The sequence below is a fragment of the Oncorhynchus mykiss genome, chromosome 8 (assembly GCF_057628025.1).
Source record: "Oncorhynchus mykiss isolate SJ-2025 chromosome 8, ASM5762802v1, whole genome shotgun sequence".
NCBI classification, from domain to species: domain Eukaryota; kingdom Metazoa; phylum Chordata; class Actinopteri; order Salmoniformes; family Salmonidae; genus Oncorhynchus; species Oncorhynchus mykiss.
In genome coordinates this window covers 67,642,805-67,667,986 of record NC_143029.1, presented here as the reverse complement: position 1 = coordinate 67,667,986, position 25,182 = coordinate 67,642,805, and the positions used below count along the sequence as shown (strand labels likewise).

General features: G+C 42.0%; 1 protein-coding gene across 15 annotated transcripts in view; it reads left to right on the top strand.

Moving 5' to 3' along the window:
• Nucleotides 1-3,913: 3,913 nt before the first annotated feature.
• Nucleotides 3,914-25,182, top strand: part of LOC110530368 (catenin delta-2) — a 144,436-nt gene continuing 123,167 nt past the window's right edge. For 14 of the 15 annotated variants that reach the window (XM_090182342.1, XM_090182336.1, XM_036985995.2 and 11 more), the window contains exon 1: nt 3,918-4,188. The gene's annotated coding sequence lies outside the window, so the exon portion shown is untranslated. Of the gene's footprint in view, nt 4,189-25,182 lie in introns of all 15 variants that reach the window. The other variant, XM_021613361.3, reaches the window with a different exon arrangement.

Below are 25,182 nucleotides of genomic sequence, written 5' to 3'. Positions count from 1 at the left end.
ATGCTGGCGGTGCTTTCACTCTAGTGGTAGCATGAGACGGAGTCTACAACCCACACAAGTGGCTCAGGTAGTGCAGCTCATCCAGGATGGCACATCAATGCGAGCTGTGGCAAGAAGGTTTGCTATGTCTGTCAGCGTAGTGTCCAGAGCATGGAGGCACTACCAGGAGACGGGCCAGTACATCAGGAGACGTGGAGGAGGCCGTAGGAGGGCAACAACCCAGCAGCAGGACCGCTACCTCCGCCTTTGTGCAAGGAGGAGCAGAAGGAGCACTGCCAGAGCCCTGCAAAATGACCTCCAGCAGGCCACAAATGTGCATGTGTCTGCTCAAACGGTCAGAAACAGACTCCATGAGGGTGGTATGAGGGCCCGATGTCCACAGGTGGGGGTTGCGCTTACAGCCCAACACCGTACAGGACGTTTGGCATTTGCCAGAGAACACCAAGATTGGCAAATTCGCCACAGGTTCACACTGAGCACATGTTACAGACATGGAGACGCCGTGGAGAACGTTCTGCTGCCTGCAACATCCTCCAGCATGACCGGTTTGGTGGTGGGTCAGTCATGGTGTGGGGTGGCATTTCTTTGGGGGGCCGCACAGCCCTCCATGTGCTCGCCAGAGGTAGCCTAACTGCCATTAAGTACCGAGATGAGATCGTCAGACCCCTTGTGAGACCATATGCTGGTGCGGTTGGCCCTGGGTTCCTCCTAATGCAAGACAATGCTAGACCTCATGTGGCTGGAGTGTGTCAGCAGTTCCTGCAAGAGGAAGGCATTGATGCTATGGACTGGCCCGCCCGTTCCCCAGACCTGAATCCAATTGAGCACATCTGGGACATCATGTCTCGCTCCATCCACCAACGCCACGTTGCACCACAGACTGTCCAGGAGTTGGCGGATGCTTTAGTCCAGGTCTGGGAGGAGATCCCTCAGGAGACCATCCGCCACCTCATCAGGAGCATGCCCAGGCATTGTAGGGAGGTCATACAGGCACGTGGAGGCCACACACACTACTGAGCCTCATTTTGACTTGTTTTAAGGACATTACATCAAAGTTGGATCAGCCTGTAGTGTGGTTTTCCACTTTAATTTTGAGTGACTCCAAATCCAGACCTCCATTGATAATTTTTGTGTGATTTTGTTGTCAGCACATTCAACTATGTAAAGAAAAAAGTATTTAATAACAATATTACATTCATTCAGATCTAGGATGTGTTATTTTAGTGTTCCCTTTATTTTTTTGAGCAGTGTAATTTGAGTGAAAGGATGATCAGTCATCCCTGCAGTAATCAATAAGTCCACTAGATGGTAACATATTGTCATATAACTTTTCAGTACAGCATATTAAATGACCAAGGTGTTTTTAAAATTATTATAGCATTTCATCACATTACTGCCAAGCTGGGCACTGGGGAAACCTAGAGCTGGTAAACTAGAATGTAGCACTGTATACAACAGCAGAGCTCCACTGTAAAATACCAATAGTGTCCATTGTCAAAAAGCTGTACATTCACATTTGTCAGAATAATGATTGAAAATATACTTTTGCAATTAAATTTCTCCATATGTGACTCAAGCTGCCTAAGTAAAAGGGAGAAGTTTCAATAGAGCAGTGGTGCCCTACACTCTCTCTCTAGTCTCTTGTTCATACATTTAGTTAGATTGTGCTTGGGTTGGGGGGATGTGCATTGGGGGCTAAATCCCTGGCCTTTCATCCTATAATCTCCTCTTCAAGGTCACGAGCGAATTAGTTTTCTATATCGACCAGAAAAAGGACATGGATCCAAAATGGAAGCACTTGGGCTCAGACTTTGCCGTTGTCTCTGTGGGGAGGCCTCCGAGCCAGGGAGACTGGCTCAGCTGGGGATTATAGCCTGGTTTCATCTACCAGTCTGCGTCCCAAATGGCACCCTATTCCCTATTGCATGCCCTACTTTTGACTAGAACCTATATGGGTCGTGGTCAAAAGTAGTGCACTACGTAGGGAATAGCGTGCCATTGTAAACGCTCCCCAGGCCAGGGCACGGGGGAGCATTGCTCACATGACTTCACCACCCCATGCATGGTCTACTGGGCTGTTCTGTTGCTAAGGTTCACCAAGGAAAGCAATTATGGCACAATGCTCTTTTGTGAGCAATTGAATTGTTTGACTTGTGTTATGGGATATGAATTGTGGAACATACTCTGTATTGTTCATATGAGTCCACTCACTGTGTTGTTTCTCATTCAAGGTTTACCAGAGACTATGCAACTACTCCTCTGACACTGGCTGAACATTCCCCATGCATCCCAAGTGCTGATGATGAAAATGGAGGGATTTGACTGGTGAATTTTTATTTTTTATTTTTTAAACATCTTGCTCTTGAATAAATACTTGCATACACATTTACAAGTCCAATGTCTAGTGAAGGAGACACTCCATCACATCACATGGGGCGGCAGGGTAGCTAGTAAACGGAAGATTGCAAGTTCAAATCCCCGAGCTGACAAGGTACAAATCTGTCGTTCTGCCCCTGAACAGGCAGTTAACAGGTTCCTAGGCTGTCATTGAAAATAAGAATTTGTTCTTAACTGACTTGCCTAGGTAAATAAAATAAACATACTGCAACCTCAAGTGAGATACAAATCAAAGGTAGAGCCTACCTTTGCTGGCAAATCTCCTTTCAACTCAGCAGCAGTGGCTGCAGAGTATGGATTTTTCCACACCATAACAAAACACAGTGCAAAGTTATTCAGGTATTTCTTGGGCTATTAGAGTGGTGCATTGTGTGTGATACCAGAGAGAAGAGCGTGAGATCAGGTGTGCTGTGCTCTTCTTGTCCCTGGGGACCGGATGACACACGACTGATAAAAACAATGAGCAGCAGCCAGGGAACCTGTGCCTTCTACCACCATGTTGAATTATTATGCAACGCTATAGCTTAAAATATACAATACTGATGAACATCGTTTACTGTAAAATGTACTTTAGTATTTATGTGCACCTGTTTAGGGGTGTACACAAAATACTAAAACATGATATTGTGTTTCACAACGCTTTCCCTGCATCCTGTGTTTGAACTTTAATTTCCTTTTTATATGACCTTTTAGTATTTATTTTTGTTAGAAAAACAGGTGCAAAATATGTGCTCCTGGCTACTTTATGTGAATTGTGTTATAAACAGGCTCCCTCAGGGCCATTCACCTTGGAAGTGTGTGCAGAAGGAATAGCAAACCTCCACGTAATGCATATTTATGCATGTATTTCTTTCAACAGGGGTTAAATTATGAGTGGGTGGTAGGAATTTTTATCAACTTTCAAAACCTCTATCCACTCACCCCAACCCAAATACAAATATGTTTAACATTAGGCCTACTTATGTAGCTGTCTGACTCAGTGGTGTGCCTATTTGACAAAGAGGAAGTGGTGGCAACTGGCCCACATCTGTACAGTAGTCATATTGGTGCTCTATGCCTGGGGGACAGATGATGTCATCTAAACTAGGTTGAGTGAGACAATAGAGGGATGCCTAGGAGAGTGGAGAGGGAAATAGACCCTTGTTAGACTTTTTTTTTTTTTAAGTGTAATCTTTGTCGATCACATCATATGCACAGTGGACACCTAAAGATCAATAGGTCTTATGGACTAAATGGATGGACACCTAATTTTAATTTCCATTGAAGCAGTAAGTAGCCTATATTACTATGATATAGCTTACGGACATCTTGAGTTTAGTAAATTCAGCTCAAAGTAAGAACTAGTAAGAAGAGAAGAGTAGAGACCATGTTAGATCAGATTATACCTATTAACTGTATGGCTGTGTAGCCTAGACTAGTCTACAGATGCCGTGAAATGTGGGAGAGAAAGAGATGCTCATCCGTGCATCACCAGCAGGTGTCGCTGCCTATACTCGTACCTGAGCTGCACAATGTTGTTTGACAGCAAGGGGGATGTTACAGACGGGGGAGGATGGTAGAGAGCAAGCGCCGCTGCCTTCTTTGCTGCACACCGCAGCGAATTGGTCTCCCTACCCTGCCCGCACTTACAGAGGTCTCTCTTGACCATTCAGTGGATGCTGTCTTTTCGGCAAACACCATCGTCGAGCGTAATGTTTTCGGACCCTTCGTTAGGAATGTTTTACATGGTTTGAATTTTGGGTACCAATCGAGGGGAGTCGAGAAGAACGCGGTTCTCCGGCATATTTTACAGTAAGCGCAATGTCATTCCAGTTGCTTTTCCAGCTGTCATACACTCCATGCACACCGCACAATTACAAAACAGCATGCATTTGACACTCGTCTCGGAAGGGAGGAAAAATCGCTGGTTCTGGCTTGCCTTTGTATTATTATTTTTTGCCTTTTGTTATTCTAACAGATGTTTTTTCCAGCACACGAAAGTGTCATATTTTTTGTTTTATTGTGGGCTATATGTAGGGTGTTGCATTGATTATTGACTGAAAATGGCGTGGATGCAAAACAAGACGAAACTATTACTTTATGGTTGACCTACATTTCAACGATATATTTATAAGAATATACTGGTCGACAGCAGAACGCAGATGACCGTCATTCTTTTGTTTGTAATGCAATGCTGTAAAAAAAAAAAAAAAAAAGGTGCAATGGTGAGATTAATGTCTCGTTTTCATAGCTGATGATGACCCCCTATGAATAAGCATCTTATTCTAGGTTTCCATGACTATGCATGGTTATGTCTTGTATGACTAACAGGTCTTTCATCACCAAAGGTAGCCTATCTTCATCATTTTTAGTTATCTGAATAGGATGCATTACTTCAGTTAGATCAACTCCATATAAAAATGCCCTCATTTTTTATTTGCATGTGATGCTCGGCGTTTGATCGTGAATGGACTGCAATGCCTGGCATGCATGTTGCAAGAACAGTCATGTTTTTCCTATACATGTTCATCGTTTGGGTTGCTTTCTGTAAAAAGTAGGCTACATATATATATAGAATTGTTTCCATTTATTTGGGGCCAAAATTGAGCCCCTGGTTTATAGCTACTTAATAAAAAGCTGTCAAACACTTGTTTTGCTCTATCAAGAATAATAACACTGGTGATTTTAAGTTGAAGCTATAAGCCATGTTGAAACCACACACATCATTGAATGAATGAATTTATTGATAAATGGTAGTCCAGGCCTATAGGTAAGGCTAGACATTTATATAATTCAAGATTCTGCAGACTTGTTTGTGTGTAAATGGAGAAAAAACTCAAATTTTATGGACAAATCATATTCAAATCAAAAGTCCCTGATAGAAACAATGTATCTTCAATAGGACACATCCTCTGGTCAGACAATTATGATGCTTGTTTCCCTAGGGCCAACAAAAGGGACTATTGGCTCTCACTGGGTCATCAACGTCAATGATACAGTGTATATGTATCCCAGAAACCTTGGCCTATTCCATGACTTACCAATGAGTTCTTTATATAGGCCTACTAGAGATGGCTCAATTATGGACAGGATGATTTGATACATGATCTTACTGGTTCAGGGATTGAGAAAAATGGGGGCTAAAGTCCGAAGAGCTGCCATCCAATTGCCTCGCCTTCATTTGACTTATGATTTTGAGGGGCTGGCTAGATGAATGATCGCAGAGGCTGTAGATAGGCAAGTCAGTGCGGAAAGGCTAGACCATTCATTGGCTGTAGGCTACTCAATGAGTATAACTCTGGTATCATTATATATGGTGTACTGTAGAGACACTATAGTGTAGGCTAATACATAGCCTACTAGACATCCCTCTGCACTTCTGAAATGTAGGCTCACAGATATCTGAAATGTAGGCTCACAGATATCTGAAATGTAGGCTCACAGATATCTGAAATGCCACAACTATTCCCAGCCTATTTGTTTTATTCAATTCTGTTTTTTTTAAAACATTTTTACAGTGGTTAGAGACATAAGCCACAAGAGTAGGGGTTGTGGTTAGTCTCTAGACAGACGGGTTGCCTCCCACAATGTACTGATGTTCCCTAAGTCCGGGATTCCTGAGACTAGGTTGTGGTGGTAGTATGGTATGTTTTCTGTTCTCTCCTGGGCTTGTTCCCATTTATTGGTGGTCAAACAGAATCTTTCTGCTATCCTCGATACAAGGAAGACATTCAACTTATAGTTGACTGGGAGATAGGGTTTTAAAGTGGTGTCACCCGATTTGTTATCAATTTGAATCATCCTTTGTTTGACCTGATGAGCTTGTATGATAAGCTTTTTTTCATCAAGGGAATTGTGTTAAATTTGTTGTCGTCTGAGTGCAGGTGGCTATATTCCAATCATCCAAGCGGCAGATTGATATCATGGTCTGTCTCAGCCCCAGCCCAACTCCCAGTCCCCAACCCCAGCCTCAGAGCCCTCCCTGTGTTGATGGAAGATAATGGACATAGGCCTAGGTCATCAATCCCATGATTGGCTGTAGTAGTAAAAAAAAAAATCTGACGTTTCAGACTAGCAGAGTGCCGTTATTATCATTAATTATTAAAGTGCTGCATGTGCACGGAATCTACCACATTAGGATTGGTTTAAAAAAAGATAGTTAGTAACCAGTAGTTGTTCATGGTATCATCTGTGTTACTGCTGATTAGTGGTAAGGCTGGCTGGGTCTATCTGTGAAGGATCATTTAAACTCCAAAGGAAATCTTGCACTGACTAGATGAGTTTTCTCAATCACCAAGTGTCATGCACAACCGTTTGTCACGTTATGAGAGACAGTGACACATTGTCTATCAAACGAATAAGTCAGTATTTTGGTCTGCAGTGTTCTCAGTTTAAGTGGCGGGCCTTGGATGTATGTCACAGATTGTTAATAAGAGATTGTGACACACAGCTTTTTCTGTAAGTACCGGAGTAGCGGAACCCGGCCCTGGAGGGGAGGGGCCCACAAGCTCGTCATCGCACACCTATGTCTAATTATTATAAGAATATTTTTTATAAATCATTTTGACAGTAACCCTCCTTTTTAATTTTCACATATAGCAAGTGAAGTGTTTATGTTGTCCATTCTACATGGTAGTAGGTGAGACAGACAGAGAATATAGTTGTCATGTATCTAATTAGCCAATTTCTCAGCGGCGCCGGTGCCAGCCCTCCTTGGCCTCCTCATCTAATTAACTATCAAGTTAAAAAAAAGTTAGGTTCATCAAGTCGGACTTGGATGGAGACTGAGTGCGTTGTTCAAGATGGATAAACAAATGGAAAGACCAAGTGGTGCACACAAACGCTGCATAAAAGCTTTGTCTGATCAAGCTTGTGCAAAATTACAGAAGATAACCACATCCGCTACCACCTCGTCTTCGAATGACGCAACACTATGGCAGGTGGAAGCTAGTAGGCTTATTTATGCAGCAGCTAGCACTAGCAGTCCCGACAGAGACCTCACTGCCTGGGCCCGGTAATGACAGTGGCCTTGCTCTTTCTCCTCTAGTGACAGTTCCTCTAGTGAGAGTGCCAGCCCTCCTTCTCTCCCAGAAAACCAAGATGATGACTGCCAGAGACCCAGTGGCAAATGTTTCCCACTTGAATTATTGAACAAGTAAATGCATTATTGCTGCCAGCCAGCATTCTAAATAGAAACAATATATGTTTTTTTTTTTAAGGAGAGGGGGAGGCAAATTCCGACTTTGTGGAGGTCAAGAGAAACTGCGCTACACCAGTGTCTGTAAGCCCAGTGGGCATATTGTAGGTCATGCCTCAAAGCCACGCTGTATTGCTTTCCCAATCAATCAATGCCCCTTAATGGTTGCCAAATTGTTGCCATGATGACTTTTGGTTGTTTGTGTCAGGTGCTGTAGATTTAGCCTAATGCACCGTCTATTATGGAGTGAAAAAGACAGTTATTATACTGCACTGTATAGAACACTCTATTCCTTTTCGGACAGTTTGTTCACTCTGTCCTGGTCTTGTTTACTCTCATTTAAAAAATATATATATCTCAGTTTGGGTTGCTGGAGGAACAAGAGTGTGTCATGGAGTGAAAGGGCTGGGTCACTCTCTCACTCTCTCTCTCACCCTCTCACCCACCCAGTAGGACAGTGGTTCCCAAACTAGGGGCCGTGACCCCATGCGGGGTCCCCTGATATGAAAATGGGATCGCGGAAGAATTTCCAAAAACTAAATCAAATTTAAATGAAAATGATTGAATTCTAATAGATACAATTAAATCAGAGTGCCCTTAGATTGTGGGAAAAGGCCGCACTTCACTGTTGCGCTTGAATCGGAATGGTTCAAGTGCAGCAGTCAAGTGTGGCCTTTCGAGCTGTCATGTGACCAAATGCTGCAGACAAAGCATTCACAGTTTATTACGGAGGAGTTTTGGTTCCTGACTCAAAGGGAATACCCTGCCGTCTCCCTCAGAGCATTAAAACTCATGGTACCCTTTGCCAGCTCATATCTGTGTGAAGCTGAATTCAGCAGTGCTCTCGTCTGAATTAAAACCAAATATCGATCTATGGTTGGATGTGACAGGTGAGGTGAGGCACTGTTGATCACGCACCCTGACTTTGAGAAGCTTGGACGTGACATATATCAAGCACACCCATCTCATCAGTGATTCATTTGCAATTGACTGTCATAGCCCCACAGTTGAGAAGACAATCAGACATACTGTTAGAATGTTTTGCAATTGACTGCCATAGCCCCAAATGAAAAAGTAAACCAAGTAAACTTTGGCTGTTAATTGCATATTGTTTTTTTTACGTGGTTGAGGTTGCAAACATTTTCAGATATCAAAATGGGATCATGGACGGAAAAAAGTTTGGGAACCCATGCAGTAGGAAGTGCAGTCAGGTCTATGGATATCAAAGAAGTTAATCCATTGTGTGGACTTAACTTCTCTTTTCATTAGCCTCCCTCTCCAAAGGCTGCTCTGACACTGACTAATCTTCCCTCTTTATTTTCACAACATATTTCTACACGAGGATCAAATAAAAATGTATTTGTCACATACAGTGCCTTGCGAAAGTATTCGGCCCCCTTGAACTTTGCGACCTTTTGCCACATTTCATGCTTCAAACATAAAGCTATAAAACTGTATTTTTTTGTTAAGAATCAACAACAAGTGGGACACAATCATGAAGTGAAACGACATTTTTTGGATATTTCAAACTTTTTTAACAAATCAAAAACTGAAAAATTGGGCGTGCAAAATTATTCAGCCCCTTTACTTTCAGTGCAGCAAACTCTTTCCAGAAGTTCAGTGAGGATCTCTGAATGATCCAATGATAAATACAATCCACCTGTGTGTAATCAAGTCTCCGTATAAATGCACCTGCACTGTGACAGTCTCAGAGGTCCGTTAAAAGCGCAGAGAACATCATGAAGAACAAGGAACACACCAGGCAGGTCCGAGATACTGTTGTGAAGAAGTTTAAAGCCGGATTTGGATACAAAAAAGCTTTAAACATCCCAAGGAGCACTGTGCAAGCGATAATATTGAAATGGAAGGAGTATCAGACCACTGCAAATCTACCAAGACCTGGCCGTCCCTCTAAACTTTCAGCTCATACAAGGAGAAGACTGATCAGAGATGCAGCCAAGAGGCCCATGATCACTCTGGATGAACTGCAGAGATCTACAGCTGAGGTGGGAGACTCTGTCCATAGGACAACAGTCGTATATTGCACAAATCTGGCCTTTATGGAAGAGTGGCAAGAAGAAAGCCATTTCTTAAAGATATCCATAAAAAGTGTCGTTTAAAGTTTGCCACAAGCCACCTGGGAGACACACCAAACATGTGGAAGAAGGTGCTCTGGTCAGATGAAACCAAAATTGAACTTTTTGGCAACAATGCAAAACGTAATGTTTGGCGTAAAAGCAACACAGCTGAACACACCATCCCCACTGTCAAACATGGTGGTGGCAGCATCATGGTTTGGGCCTGCTTTTCTTCAGCAGGGACAGGGAAGATGGTTAAAATTGATGGGAAGATGGATGGAGCCAAATACAGGACCATTCTGGAAGAAAACCTGATGGAGTCTGCAAAAGACCTGAGACTGGGACGGAGATTTGTCTTCCAACAAGACAATGATCCAAAACATAAAGCAAAATCTACAATGGAATGGTTCAAAAATAAACATATCCAGGTGTTAGAATGGCCAAGTCAAAGTCCAGACCTGAATCCAATCGAGAATCTGTGGAAAGAACTGAAAACTGCTGTTCACAAATGCTCTCCATCCAACCTCACTGAGCTCGAGCTGTTTTGCAAGGAGGAATGGGAAAAAATGTCAGTCTCTCGATGTGCAAAACTGATAGAGACATACCCCAAGCGACTTACAGTTGTAATCGCAGCAAAAGGTGGCGCTACAAAGTATTAACTTAAGGGGGCTGAATAATTTTGCACGCCCAATTTTTCAGTTTTTGATTTGTTAAAAAGGTTTGAAATATCCAATAAATGTCGTTCCACTTCATGATTGTGTCCCACTTGTTGTTGATTCTTCACAAAAAAATACAGTTTTATATCTTTATGTTTGAAGCCTGAAATGTGGCAAAAGGTCGCAAAGTTCAAGGGGGCCGAATACTTTCGCAAGGCACTGTACTTCATAAGCAACAGGTGTCGACTAACAGTGAAATGCTTACCTACAGGCCCTTCCCAAAAATGCAGAGAGAATAATAGAAAGATAACCACAAGGAATAAATACACAATGAGTAATGATAACTTGGCTATACAGTACACACGGGGTACAGTACCGATGTGCAGAGAAAAGTTAAAGTTAATAGGCAACAGGATAGATAATAAGCAAAAGCAGCAGCGTATGTGATGAGTCCAAAGAGTTAGTGCAAAGTAGAGCAATGCAGATAGTCCGGGTAGCTATTTGGTTAACTATTTAGCAGACTTATGGCTTGGGGCTAGAAGCTAATCAGGGTCCTTTTGGTTCCAGACTTGGTGCATCGGTACCGCTTGCCGTGCGGTAGCAGAGAGAACAGTCTATGACTTCCTCTGACACCGCCTGGTATAGAGGTCCGGGATGGCAGGGAGCTCGGCCCCAGTGATGTACTGGGCCGTACGCATTACCCTCTGTATGGCAAGAGCGGCTCAAATAAGCAAAGACAAATGACAGTCCATCATTACTTTAAGACATGAAGGTCAGTCAATCCGAAGATCAGTCAAGTGCAGTCGCAAAAACCATCAAGCACTATGATTAAACTGGCTTTCATGAGGACCAACACAGGAAAGGAAGACCCAGAGTTACCTCTGCTGCACAGGATAAGTTCATTGAAGTTAACTGCACCTCAGAAATTGCAGCCCAAAGAAATGCTTTACAGAGTTCAAGTCACAGACACATCTCAACATCAACTGTTCAGAGGAGACTGGGTGAATCAGGCCTTTATGGTTGAATTGCTGCAAAGAAACCACTACTAAAGGACATCAATAAGAATAAGAGACTTGCTTGGGCCAAGAAACACAAGCAATGGACATTAGACCGGTGGAAATCTGTTCTTTGGTCTGAGTCCGAATTTGAGATTTTTGGTTCCAACTACCGTGTCTTTGTGAGACACTGTCTCTGATTTAATTAGAATTCAAGGCACACTTAACCAGCATGGCTACCATAGCATTCTGCAGCGATATGCCATCCCATCTAGTTTGCGCATAGTGGGACTATCATTTGTTTTTCAACAGGACAATAACCCAAAACACACCTCCAGGCTGTGTAAGTGCTATTTGACCAAGAAAGAGAGGGATGGTGCTGCATCATATGACCTGGCCTCCACAATCACCCGACCTCAACCCAATTGAGATGATTTGGGATGAGTTGGCCCACAGAGTGATGGAAAAGCAGCCAACAAGTACTCAGCATATGTGGGAACTCCTTCAAGACTGTCGGAAAATCATTCCTCATGAAGCAAATAGAGAGAATGCCAAGAGTGTACAAAGCTGTCATCAAGGCAAAGGGTGGCTACTTTGTTTAACACTTTTTTTTGTAGTTACTACATGATTCCATATGTATTATTTCATAGTTTTGATGTCTTCACTATTATTCTACAATGTAGAAAATAGTAAAAATAAAGAAAAAACGTCCTAACTTGACTGGTACTGTATGTAAGGTCACTGTGGGGACGACATCGTCGATGCACTTATTAATGAAGCCGGTGACTGATGCAGTAAACTCCTCAATGTTGTTGGTTGAATCCCAGAACATATTCCAGTCTGCTAGCGAAACAGTCCTGTAGGGTAGCATCCGCTTTATCATACCACTTCCGTATTGAACTTCCTGTTAGAGTTTTTGCTTTTAAGCAGGATGAACATGACCTCATTAGAAACCCAGACTATAGCTCTTATAATTAGTGGAGTAGAGTGGACGCAGAAACATGCTGTGTTCAGATACCATTTTCACTTCTGATTATAAAATCCTCTGACACATGAAATATGACAGCAGTGATCATGCGCTCATTTGTTTTTGTATATGGACCACACCAAAAACACGGTATGTTTTTATCATACGTTTTTCATTTATGAAGTTTAAAAAACATCAGGCGAATACCCAACTAACTGCATCTTCCATTACCACCATTAGGACTATGAGGACTAGCTATCAGAGGTTGACAGATAATCGGCATGGACGATAAATTAGGGAGGATTTCAAGTTTTCGTAACAATCGGTAATCAGCATTTTTGGACGCCAATTACATTGCAATCCACGAGGAGGCGGCGTGGCAGGCTGACAACCTGTTACGGGAGTGCAGCATCAAAATGACCTTGTGGCTGCAAGGAGCCAAGGTTAGTTGCTAGCTAACATTAAACTGATCTTATAGAAACAATCAATCTTAACATAATCACTAGTTAACTACACATGGTTGATACAATTACTAGTTTACTAGCTTGTCCTGCGTTGTATATAATCAATGCGGTGCTGTTAATTTCTCATCGAATCACAGCCTACGTCAACTTTGCCAAACGCGTGATGATTTAACAAAAGCGCATTCACGAAAAAAACACAATCGTTGCAGCAATGTACCTAAACCGTAAACATCAATGCCTTTCATAAAATCAATACACAAGTATTTTTATTTTAAACCTGCATATTTAGTTAAAAGAAATTCATGTTAGCAGGCAATATTAACTAGGGAAATTGTGTCACTTCTCTTGCGTTCAGTGCAAGCAGTGTCAGGGTATATGCAACAGTTTGGGCCGTCTGGCTCGTTACGAACTGTGTGAAGACCATTTCTTCCTAACATAAACCATAATTCATTTGCCAGAATTTTACCTAATTATGCGATAACATTGAAGGTTGTGCAATGTCACAGCAATATTTAGACTTAGGGTTTCCACCCGTTTCGTTTTCGATAAGATAGTTTCCGGATTTGACCATATTAATGATTAAACGCTCGTATTTCTTTGTGTTTATTATATTATAATTAAGTCTATGATTTGATATTTGATAGAGAAGTCTGACTGAGCGGTGGTAGGCAGCAGCAGGCTCGTAAGCATTCATTCAAACAGCACTTTCCTGCATTTGCCAGCAGCTTTTAGCAATGCTTGAAGCTGTTTATGACTTCAAGCCTATCAACTCCCGAGATTAGGTTGGCAATACTATAGTGCCTATAAGAACATCCAATAGTCAAAGGTATATGAAATACAAATGGTATAGAGAGAAATAGTCCTATAATAACTACAACCTAAAACTTCTTAAATGGGAATATTGAAGACTCATGTTAAAAGGAACCACCAACTTTCAAATGTTCTGAGCAAAGAACTTAAACATGAGCTTTTTTACATGGCACATATTGCACTTTTACTTTCTTCTCCAACACTGTGTTTTTGCATTATTTAAACCATTTTATTTTAACCTTTATTTAACTAGGCATGTCAGTTAAGAACAAATTCTTATTTTCAATGACGGCTGCCTGTTAAGGGGCAGAACGACAGATTTGTACCTTGTCAGCTCGGGGATTTGAACTTTGAACTTTGATTTGAAAGTCCAACGCTCTAACCACTAGGCTACCCTGCCGCCTAATTGATTTTATTGATGTATTATATTAAGTGTTCATTAAGTGTATTATATTAAGTTAAAATTAAAGTGTTCATTGCTCATTCAGTATTGTTGTAATTGTCATTATTATAAATATATATAAAAATTGTCCGATTAATCGTCATTAGCTTTTTTTGGTCCTCCAATAATCGGTATCGGCGTTGAAAAATCCTAATCAGTCGACCTCTACTATCTATTGTTATTGCATACATAGTAGCTGTATGCTACTTTTCTCTCTGTAGTTGTTTGGAAGGAAGCATTACTTTTTCATGTGTGATCTGTCTGATGTGATTTCTCTTTCTTTATACTGAGCTCCATCCATATTTCATGTCATCAACACTTTTTTTGTTGTTTATGATGAAAATCCAGTATATGGAACATACATATTCTTATCATGCTTGTATGATATCCTATGTACAGTGCCTTGCGAAAGTATTCGGCCCCCTTGAACTTTGCGACCTTTTGACACATTTCAGGCTTCAAACATAAAGATATAAAACTGTATTTTTTTGTGAAGAATCAACAACAAGTGGGATACAATCATGAAGTGGAACGACATTTATTGGATATTTCAAACTTTTTAAACAAATCAAAAACTGAAAAATTGGGCGTGCAAAATTATTCAGCCCCTTTACTTTCAGTGCAGTAAACTCTCTCCAGAAGTTCAGTGAGGATCTCTGAATGATCCAATGTTGACCTAAATGACTAATGATGATAAATACAATCCACCTGTGTGTAATCAAGTCTCCGTATAAATGCACCTGCACTGTGATAGTCTCAGAGGTCCGTTAAAAGCGCAGAGAGCATCATGAAGAACAAGGAACACACCAGGCAGGTCCGAGATACTGTTGTGAAGAAGTTTAAAGCCGGATTTGGATACAAAAAGATTTCCCAAGCTTTAAACATCCCAAGGAGCACTGTGCAAGCGATAATATTGAAATGGAAGGAGTATCAGACCACTGCAAATCTACCAAGACCTGGCCGTCCCTCTAAACTTTCAGCTCATACAAGGAGAAGACTGATCAGAGATGCAGTCAAGAGGCCCATGATCACTCTGGATGAACTGCAGAGATCTACAGCTGAGGTGGGAGACTCTGTCCATAGGACAACAATCAGTCGTTTATTGCACAAATCTGGCCTTTATGGAAGAGTGGCAAGAAGAAAGCCATTTCTTAAAGATATCCATAAAAAGTGTCGTTTTAAAGTTTGCCACAAGCCACCTGGGAGACACACCAAACATGTGGAAGAAGGTCCTCTGGTCAGATGAAACCAAAATTGAACTTTTTGGCAACAATGCAAAACGTTATGTTTGGCGTAAAAGCAACACAGCTGAACACACCATCCCCACTGTCAAACATGGTGGTGGCAGCATCATGGTTTGGGCCTGCTTTTCTTCAGCAGGTACAGGGAAGATGGTTAAAATTGATGGGGAAATGGATGGAGCCAAATACAGGACCATTCTGGAAGAAATGATGGAACCTGATGGAGTCTGCAAAAGACCTGAGACTGGGACGGAGATTTGTCTTCCAACAAGACAATGATCCAAAACATAAAGCAAAATCTACAATGGAATGGTTCAAAAATAAACATATCCAGGTGTTAGAATGGCCAAGTCAAAGTCCAGACCTGAATCCAATCGAGAATCTGTGGAAAGAACTGAAAACTGCTGTTCACAAATGCTCTCCATCCAACCTCACTGAGCTCGAGCTGTTTTGCAAGGAGGAATGGGAAAAAATGTCAGTCTCTCAATGTGCAAAACTGATAGAGACATACCCCAAGCGACTTACAGCTGTAATCGCAGCAAAAGGTGGCGCTACAAAGTATTAACTTAAGGGGGCTGAATAATTTTGCATGCTGAATAAAATGTATGCTTAACAAAAAACATTGATTTCAAAGTTTAACAAACCATGCAACTCTATGCACAAGGACTACTTTTAACAATTTACACTGAACATTTTACAAAAATACATTTACTGGAAGAACTGCAGATTTATTAAGAGAATGTTGGTAAAATCTCCTTCAGTTTTTTGTGTCTTACTTTTCAAAAGTCTCTGTTGAATATCTGCTCTGAATTAAGATTCAATGATGGGGATCGAATGGGGTGTCATTTATGACATGACACATTAACCTGGTTATTAAACTACAGTAAGTGAAGTGGATTTACACCTGGTAACAGAATTTTGGATCTGTACTACACAGAAATGCATAATTATGGATATGAATATCATTCATTTTATGGTGATGTATCCTAAATACGTACACAAAGGTGTATATAAAATATGCAATATCCTCCTTTGAATATTTGGGTATTATTCTACACACTGGAAATTATTTTAGTGAGCTCTGCCCCCAAACAAGACCAAATTTGGTTGGTCTGGCCGGACCAAATCTGAACCAATCATAGACGCCTATGTTTCACAAGTTTTGACATCTAAGTACAGCACTGTAGAAGTAAAGTAGAGTACAGAAGAGTACAGAAGAGTAGAGCACAGAACCGTGTAGTTCAGTACAGTATAGTTCAGTAAAAAAGGTTTAATTGTTACACACCAAATAGCTGCAGTGAAATGTGTTGTTTTACAGTGTCAGCCATAGTAGTACGGTGCCCCTGGAGCAAATTAGGGTGAAGTGCCTTGCTCAAGGGCACATCAGCAGATTTTTCACCGTGTCAGCTTGGGTATTCCACATTTTTAGGATGGAAATTGTTGAAAAATGTATATATTCCTTCATTTCTAAAAAATTATACTCTTCGCTTTCATTTGACACCCAATTTCACATGTTCCTATGAACTTCACATGTTGGTGCTCATGGCTCCTTTTACATGGAAATGACTGAAATCTTAATGTCTACCAATCTAGCCATAGGTTAGCGGACTAACTGCAGGGGTCTTGAGTGTGAAGTCCCACTTGGAAGTTGTAATTGCCAAGCCATGTAACATCAATGGTAGGGTGTGGGTGTCACTCAGGCAGTGTCCCTGTTTAGTCTTTACAGTGTGATCACAACCTTTCAAAACATTTGTGTGGTGAAGTCACTCAGCAACACTCTTGCTCACTCAGTAGATCTGTAGAAATCCATGATGTTGATTATATTTTTAGATCTTATTTAGAGCAACAGCAGTGTCCTAAAACAAGGCTGGACCTATTATTATAACGAAGACTCACTTGTAATGTCAGCTCATTTTTATTTAAGAAATTTTTGCAATGGTGTATTTGGATCTAGATGTTCTCCAATCTCGACAAATACAGAGATCAATGTCCATTTAGTTAAAGTTTTAAAGTCTATTTGTCACATACATAGGATACAGCAGGTGTAAAACAGTATAGTACAGCCATGTGTATATATAAATTCAATTCTGTATCTCCATGCGGTTTAAATGAAGAATTTGATTAAACGAAGAATCACCTCCTTCCTGTAGGCCAAATTTAGACTGTTATACAAGAACACTGTCCATATCAGATTTTGCATATCGTTTGAGTCAGCCCCATATATTTATGAACGGCTGAGCCTGATGTCCTTTGTGGTAAGCTATCTCATGAACTAATATAATGTATCCAAATGAGCAGACACCAAAGCCAATTGATTCATGAATTGCCCTACGTGCCCGCTCCCATAGCCTACAATTCTGTATTTCTTTGTGACTATCTTGTACACTGGTAGACAAGAAAAGCCACATCCCTGATTGGCAGATGAGTGTCAACCCTGATTAGAAGCACCTGCTACTCATCGGTTGATCCCTACAAATGCTTTTATGAATTAAAATAAAATTGTAGCTACACAATGAAGGATGTAAAGCCGAAACATCTGTGTACGCTGTCCCTGATGCAGTGAAGAAAAAAATAGAATAATGAAGTAAGCTTTATGCAACATCTTTTTAAGTACGGTCCATTACGCCTTTTTGTTTGTGAAACAGTACAGTGAAATGCTTACTTGCAAGCTCTTTCCCAACAAGGCAGTATTCACTATTCAGTATCAAGGTGAGAGAAAATAAAGGAAATCATCTAAAGTAATACTATAGGTCAGAAAACACACAAGAAATATGAAAAAAAACATGAGAATGCAAGCTATATACAGGTCAGTGTCAGAACCATTATTGCAATGTGCAGGGGGTACTGGAGTTATTATGGTAGGTATGTACAGTACATGCAAACGGGTTAAAAAGTGACTGGTAGAAGGATAAATAGTCACGGTAATGATAATCAATATAGCAGCAGCGTGTGTGCATCGTGATGAGTGTATGTGTGTGTGTGTGTGTGTGTGTGTGTGTGTGTGTGTGTGTGTGTGTGTGTGTGTGTGTGTGTGTGTGTGTATGCGTGGTGTGCAAGAGTGTTAGTATAGGTGTGTGTGGGTAGAGACCTGTGAGTGAGCATAGAGTCCGTGCAGATAGTCTGTGGGAGAGGGTGGGCGGCTGTAATTTTGCTGTTTAGCAGTCTTATTGTTTGGGGAAAGAAGCTGTCTCTGAGCCTGTTGGTCCGAGACCCGATGTTCTGGTACCGCCTGCTGGAGGGTAGCAGAGAGAATAGTCTATGGCTAGGGTGACTGGTGTTTTTGGCAATATTTCAGGCTTTTCTCAGATACTGCCTAGTATGAATGTCCTAAATGGCTTGGAGATCGCCCACAGTGATGTGATGGCCATCCACACCACCGTCTGTAGAGCATTGCGGTCACCGGCAGTGCAGTGCAGTCGCCATACCAGGCGGTGATGCAACCAGCTCTCGATGGTGCATCTGTATAAGTTCTTGAGGATTTGAGGGCCCATGCCAAATCCCTTCAGTTTATGACATCCAGCTCACAACAGCACATCAACATTAGATTGTTGTGGTATTGCTTTGCGATAAGGGTCTGTTTTACGCTACAAATGTGAAAAAGAACATTCAAAGGAATCATGTCAGTAACACAGAGCAGAGTGACTTTGGTGAGCAGAGCTGCATATCCATCAATAACAGGGTGGATTTTGAATGTGTCCCTGCTTCAAGGTCAGTTTATTTACTGTACAATGCAGTGCATGGCTGGAGTGTGTGTGGGGATGTGGCAGTGCTGTGGATACTGCAACAGGGAGGTTAGCAGCTTTGTGCTTACCTCACTCCTTCCTACCCACTCTGACTCAGCCCCGAGGTCTGGTCTTCTATTTCCTGCTGTCCTGTCATCAGCTGACCAGCAGGGGTCATCTCTGGCAACGTTCTCTCCAACACCATGTAGCCACAGCCATGTCACTGATCACCATATCTCAACATGCAGATAGATAGGCATGGTGTTGTCATGTCCTATAATAAAGAAGTTTATGCAAGAAGGTTGATATGGGTTACAATGCATATCCTTTTTAGTAAGAGATCCAACATCCAACCAATCTAATGAACGTTGATTGGGTATTCTTCTGTTTTCGTGATTATATGCAGGGACTCTGCTGCCACCACAGTCTCATGTAAAGTCAACATTCAGCAGGGAAGCTGAGCCTTGGGCTAGAAGAAAACCAGGCCATGCAACTATTGTAGCTACTACTGGCTTCACATCCCCAACCTCACATTGGGTGATTAAGCCCTCAACGGCTTCAATTTCAACATAGCCAAGGGTTGGTTTGGTTCATTAATGCATGAACAGTCAGTGGTCGTGCTTGACCTGCTCTCTCTGTTGCAGAGTAGCAGAAGTAGTAGTAGTAGCAGCAGCTGCAGCAGCAGTAGTAGTAGTGCAGTTGGTCAAGCAGTTAAAGCCTTGGAGCACTAGCTAACCCTCCAGCATCATCATCACTGGAGCACACAGTATTTACAGGAACTCAGTTTATGCATGACATTAGGTGTGAACCACCCATGAGGCACTTTAGCACACTCTGTCATAATGGGGCCCAGGTTCTTTCACAGCACCTTGGATGCCTAAGTACTATAATTGAGATGGAGTGAAGTTATTTTTGAGGACATACGTAAGCCATAAAAAAATATTAATGCTACAGTACAGTCCATAACAACGAATTGCTATTAGATTGTCATATCTATGCCTCTTAACTTATATTTTGTAATTGCTGCTGGTCTTGTCATGCAGCGCTCTCTTGAAACAGTCTAATGCTTACTTACAAGTCCTTAACCAAAAATGCAGTTTTAAGAAAATCCCTAAAAAAGTATGAAATAAGGATAACAAATAATTAAAGAGCAGCAGTAAATAACAACAGCGGGGCTACATACAGAGGGTACCGGTACAGAGTCAATGTGTCAATGTGTGGGGGGTAATTGAAGTAATTATGTACATGTACAGTCGTGGCCAAAAGTTTGAGAATGACACAAATATTAATTGTCACAAAGTCTGCTGCCATTTTTGTCAGATGTTACTATGGAATACTGAAGTATAATTACAAGCATTTCATACCTGTCAAAGGCTTTTATTGACAATTACATGAAGTTGATGCAAAAAGTCCAAATTTGCAATGTTGACCCTTCTTTTTCAAGACCTCTGCAATCTGCCCTGGCATGCTGTCAATTAACTTCTGGGTTACATCCTGACTGATGGCAGCCCATTCATGCATTATCAATGCTTGGAGTTTGTCAGAATTTGTGGGTTTTTGTTTTTCCACCTGCGTCTTGAGGATTGACCACCAAGTTCTCAATGGGATTGAGGTCTGGGGAGTTTCCTGGCCATGGACCCAAAATATCAATGTTTTGTTCCCCGAGCCACTTAGTTATCACTTTTGCCTTATGGCAAGGTGCAAGGTGCTTATGGCAACCCCACACATGAATGGTCTCAGGATGCTTTACTGTTGGCATGACACAGGACTGATGGTAGCACTCACCTTGTCTTCTCCGGACAAGCTTTTTTTCCGGATGCCCCAAACAATCGGAAAGGGGATTCATCAGAGAAAAGTCCTCAGCAGTCCAGTCCCTGTACCTTTTGCAGAATATCAGTCTGTCCCTGATGTTTTTCCTGAAAAGAAAACTGTTGCCGTACCAGGCAGTGATGCAACCCATCAAGATGCTCTCGTTGGTACAGCTGTAAAACCTTTTGAGGATCTGAGGACCCATGTCAAATTTTTTCAGTCTCCTGAGGGTTTTGTCGTGCCCTCTTCACGACTGTCTTGGTGTGCTTGGACCATGTTAGTTTGTTAATGATGTGGACGCCAAGGAACTTGAAGCTCTCAACCTGCTCCACTGCAGCCCCGTCGATGAGAATGGGCATGTGCTCGGTCCTTCTTTTCCTGCAGTCCACAATCATCTCCTTTGTCTTGATCACGTTGAGGGAGAGGTTGTTGTCCTTGCACCACACGGTCAGGTCTCTGACCTCCTCCATATAGGCTGTCTCATCTGTGTCGGTGATCAGGCCTACCACTGTTGTGTCATCAGCTCAATGAATGATGGTGTTGGAGTCGTGCCTGGCCGTGCAGTCATGAGTGAACAGGGAGTACAGGATGGGACTGAGCACACACCCCTGAGGGGCCCCCGTGTTGAGGATCAGCATGGCATATGTGTTGTTACCTACCCTTACCACCTGGGGGCGGCCCGTCAGGAAGTCCAGGATCCAGTTGCAGAGGGAGGTGTTCAGTCCCAGGGTCCTTAGCTTAGTGATGACTTTTGAGGACACCATGGTGTTGAACGCTGAGCTGTAGTCAATGAATAGCATTCTCACATAGGTGTTCCTTTTGTCCAGGTGGAAAAGAGCAGTGTGGAGTGCAATAGAGATTGCATCATCTGAGGATCTGATGGTGCGGTATGCAAATTGGAGTGGGTTTCTGGGTTAATTGTGTTGATGTGAGCCATGACTAGCCTTTCAAAGCATTTCATTGCTACGGGTCGGTAGTCATTTAGGCACTTTACCTTAGTGTTCTTGGGCACAGGGACTATGGTGTTCTGCTTGAAACATGTTGGTATTACAGATACAGACAGGGAGAGATGTGAAGACACTTGCCAGTTGGTCAGCGCATGCACGGAGTACACGTCCTGGTAATCCATCTGGCCCAGCGGCCTTGTGAATGTTGACCTGTTTGAAGGTCTTACTCACATCGGCTGCGGCGAGCGTGATCAACAGTCGTCCGGAACAGCTGATGTCTCATGCATGTTTCAGTGTTACTTGCCTCGAAGCGAGCATGAAGTTATTTAGCTCTTCTGGTAGGCTTGTGTTACTGGGCAGCTCTCGGCTGTGCTTCCCTTTGTAGTCTGTAATAGTTTGCAAGCCCTGCCACATCCGACGAGCGTCGGAGCCGATGTGGTACAATTCGATCTTAGTCCTGTATTGACGCTTTGCCTGTTTGATGGTTTGTCTCCCTGCCGAAATCAAGATGAAATAATGATTAAGGTAGTAAATTGAAGAAACAAGTGTTTTAATTAATGTATGAAGAGATTGATTGAATTGCTTGGCAATGCCAGCTAGCTTTTCTATTATGTATGTGTTGTTCCATTTAAAAATATGTTTGTTTAATGAAATTAGCCAGTCAATTAATTGAAGCAGACACTGGCATTATATTTAGGGGAAAAAATGCACTCCAACCTAATCAGCACAGAGTTTGTAAGAGAACATGTTAATAATCACCGGGGCTTGCTTTATCACAGCAAGTCCCACATAATTACACTTTTTCATTGGTGAGAACATTATTCCAGGAGATTTTTAATTGCTTCAGCTTGTGCTAATGTCTTCTCTGGTCCGTTTACATTTGGGCTGTTGAGGTCTATGGTGTGTAGTCGATCAAACCTAACCTATCAACATGCAGACCGTGGAAGATCAAATCAAGTTTTATTGGTCACATACACGTGTTTAGCAGAAGCTATTGCGGGTGTAGCGAAATGCTTGTGTTTCTAGCTCCAACAGTGCAGTAATATCGAACAAGCAATATCTAACAATTTCACAACAATACACACAAATCTAAGTAAAGGAATGGAATTAACAATATATAAATATATGGACGAGTAATGTCAGCGCGGCATAGACAAAGATACAGTAGAGTAGAATAGAATACAGTGTATATATATATATATATATGATGAGTAATGCAAAATATGTAAACATGATTCAAATGACCTTTGTTCCATTTATTCAAGTGGCCAATGATTTCAAGTCTATGTATATAGGCAGCAGCCTCTAACGTGCTAGTGATGGCAGTGTTTCAGTCTCTCGGTCGCAGCTTTGATGCACCTGTGCTGACCTCGCCTTCAAATCATATTTTATTGGTCACAGACACATAGTTAGTAGATGTTAATGTGAGTGTAGTGAAATGTTTGTGCTTCTACTTCCGACCGACAATTTCACAACAACTACCTTATACACACAAGTGTAAAGGAATGAATAAGAATATGTACATATAAATATATGGATGAGCAATAGCCATGTGGCACAGGCAATATGCAGTAAATGGTATAGAGTACAGTATATACATATGAGATGAGTAATGTAGGGTATGTAAATATTATATAAAGTGACATTGTTTAAGTGACTGGTGATATATTTATTACATCCAATTTTTTATTATTAAAGTGGCTTGAGATTTGAGTCAGTATGTTTGCAACAGCCACTCTGTTAGTGATGGCTGTTTAACAGTCTGATGACCTTGAGATCAAAGCTGTTTTTTAGTCTCGGTTCCAGCTTTGATGCACCTGTACTGACCTCACCTTCTGGATGATAACAGAGTGAACAGGCAGTGGCTCAGGTGGTTGTTGTCCTTGATGATCTTTTTGGCCTTCCTGTGACATCGGGTGGTGTAGGTGTCCTGGAGGGCAGGTAGTTGGCCCCCGGTGATTCGTTGTGCTGACCTCACTACCCTATGGAGAGCCTTACGGTTGTGGGCGGAGCAGCTGCCTTACCAGGCGGTGATACAGCCCGACAGGATGTTCTTGATTGTGCATCTGTAAAAGTTTGTGAGTGTTTTCGGTGACAAGCCACATTTCTTCAGCCTCCTAAGGTTGAAGAGGCGCTATTGCACCTTCTTCACCATGCTGTCTGTGTGGTTGGACCATTTCAGTTTGTCTGTGGTGTACGCTGAGGAACTTAAAACTTTCCACCTTCTCCACTACTGTCCCGTCGATGTGGATAGGGCGGTGCTCCCTCTGCTCTTTCCTGAAGTCCACGATCATCTCCTTTGTTTTGTTGACGTTGAGTGAGAGCTTATTTTCCTGGCACCACACTCCCAGAGCCCTCACCTCCTCCCTGTAGGTTGTCTCATCATTGTTGAAAATCAAGCTTACTACTGTTGTGTTGTCTGCAAACTTGATGATTGAGTTGAAGGTGTGCTTGGCCACGCGGTCATGGGTGAACAGGGATTACAGGAGTGGGCTGTTCACGCACCCTTGTGGGGCCCCAGTGTTGAGGATCAGTGAAGCGGAGGTGTTGTTTCCTACCTTCACCACCTGGGGGTGACCCGTCAGAAAGTCCAGGACCCAGTTGCACAGGGCGGGGTTCAGACCCAGGGCCTTAATGATGAGCTTGATGATGACAGAGGTGAGTGCTATGGGGCGATAGTACAGGAACAATGGTGGCCGTCTTGAAGCATGTGGGGACAGCAGACTGGGATAGGGAGAGATCGAATATGTCAGTAAACACACCAGCCAGGTGGTCTGCGCATGCTCCATTGATGTGGCTAACCATGCCATCTATCCACGGTTTCTGGTTAGGGTAGGTTTTAATAATCACAGTGGGTGCGATATCTCCTATACACTTTCTGATGAACTCAGTCACCGTTTCAGTGTATTCATCTAAATTATTTTCGCAAGCTATCCGGAACATATCCCAGTCCAAGGGTGGATTCCGATTGGTCAGACTATCTGTACACCCCCCCTCTACTTTGTCACAACCCAACTGATTGGCTCAAACACATTATTAAGAAGGAAAGAAATTCCACAAATTACCTTTCTAAGAAGGCACACCTGTTAATTGAAATGCATTCCAGGTGACTACCTCATGAAGCTGGTTGAGAGAATGCCAAGTGTGTGCAAAGCTGTCATCAAGGCAAAGGGTTGCTATTTGAAGAATCTCCAATATTAAATATATTTTGATTTGTTGTTTGACACTTTTTTGGTCATTACATGATTCCATATGTGTTATTTCGTAGTTTTGATGTCTTCACTATTATTTTGCAATGTAGAAAATAGTAGAAATAAAGACAAACTCTTGAATGAGTAGGTGTTCTAAAACTTTTGACCGGTAGTGTATAAACTGTATTCTAGTCTATTCTACTGTATCTTAGTCTATGCCATTCTGACATTGCTTTTCCATAAATTTATATATTCTTAATTCCATTCCTTTACTTAGATTTGTGTGT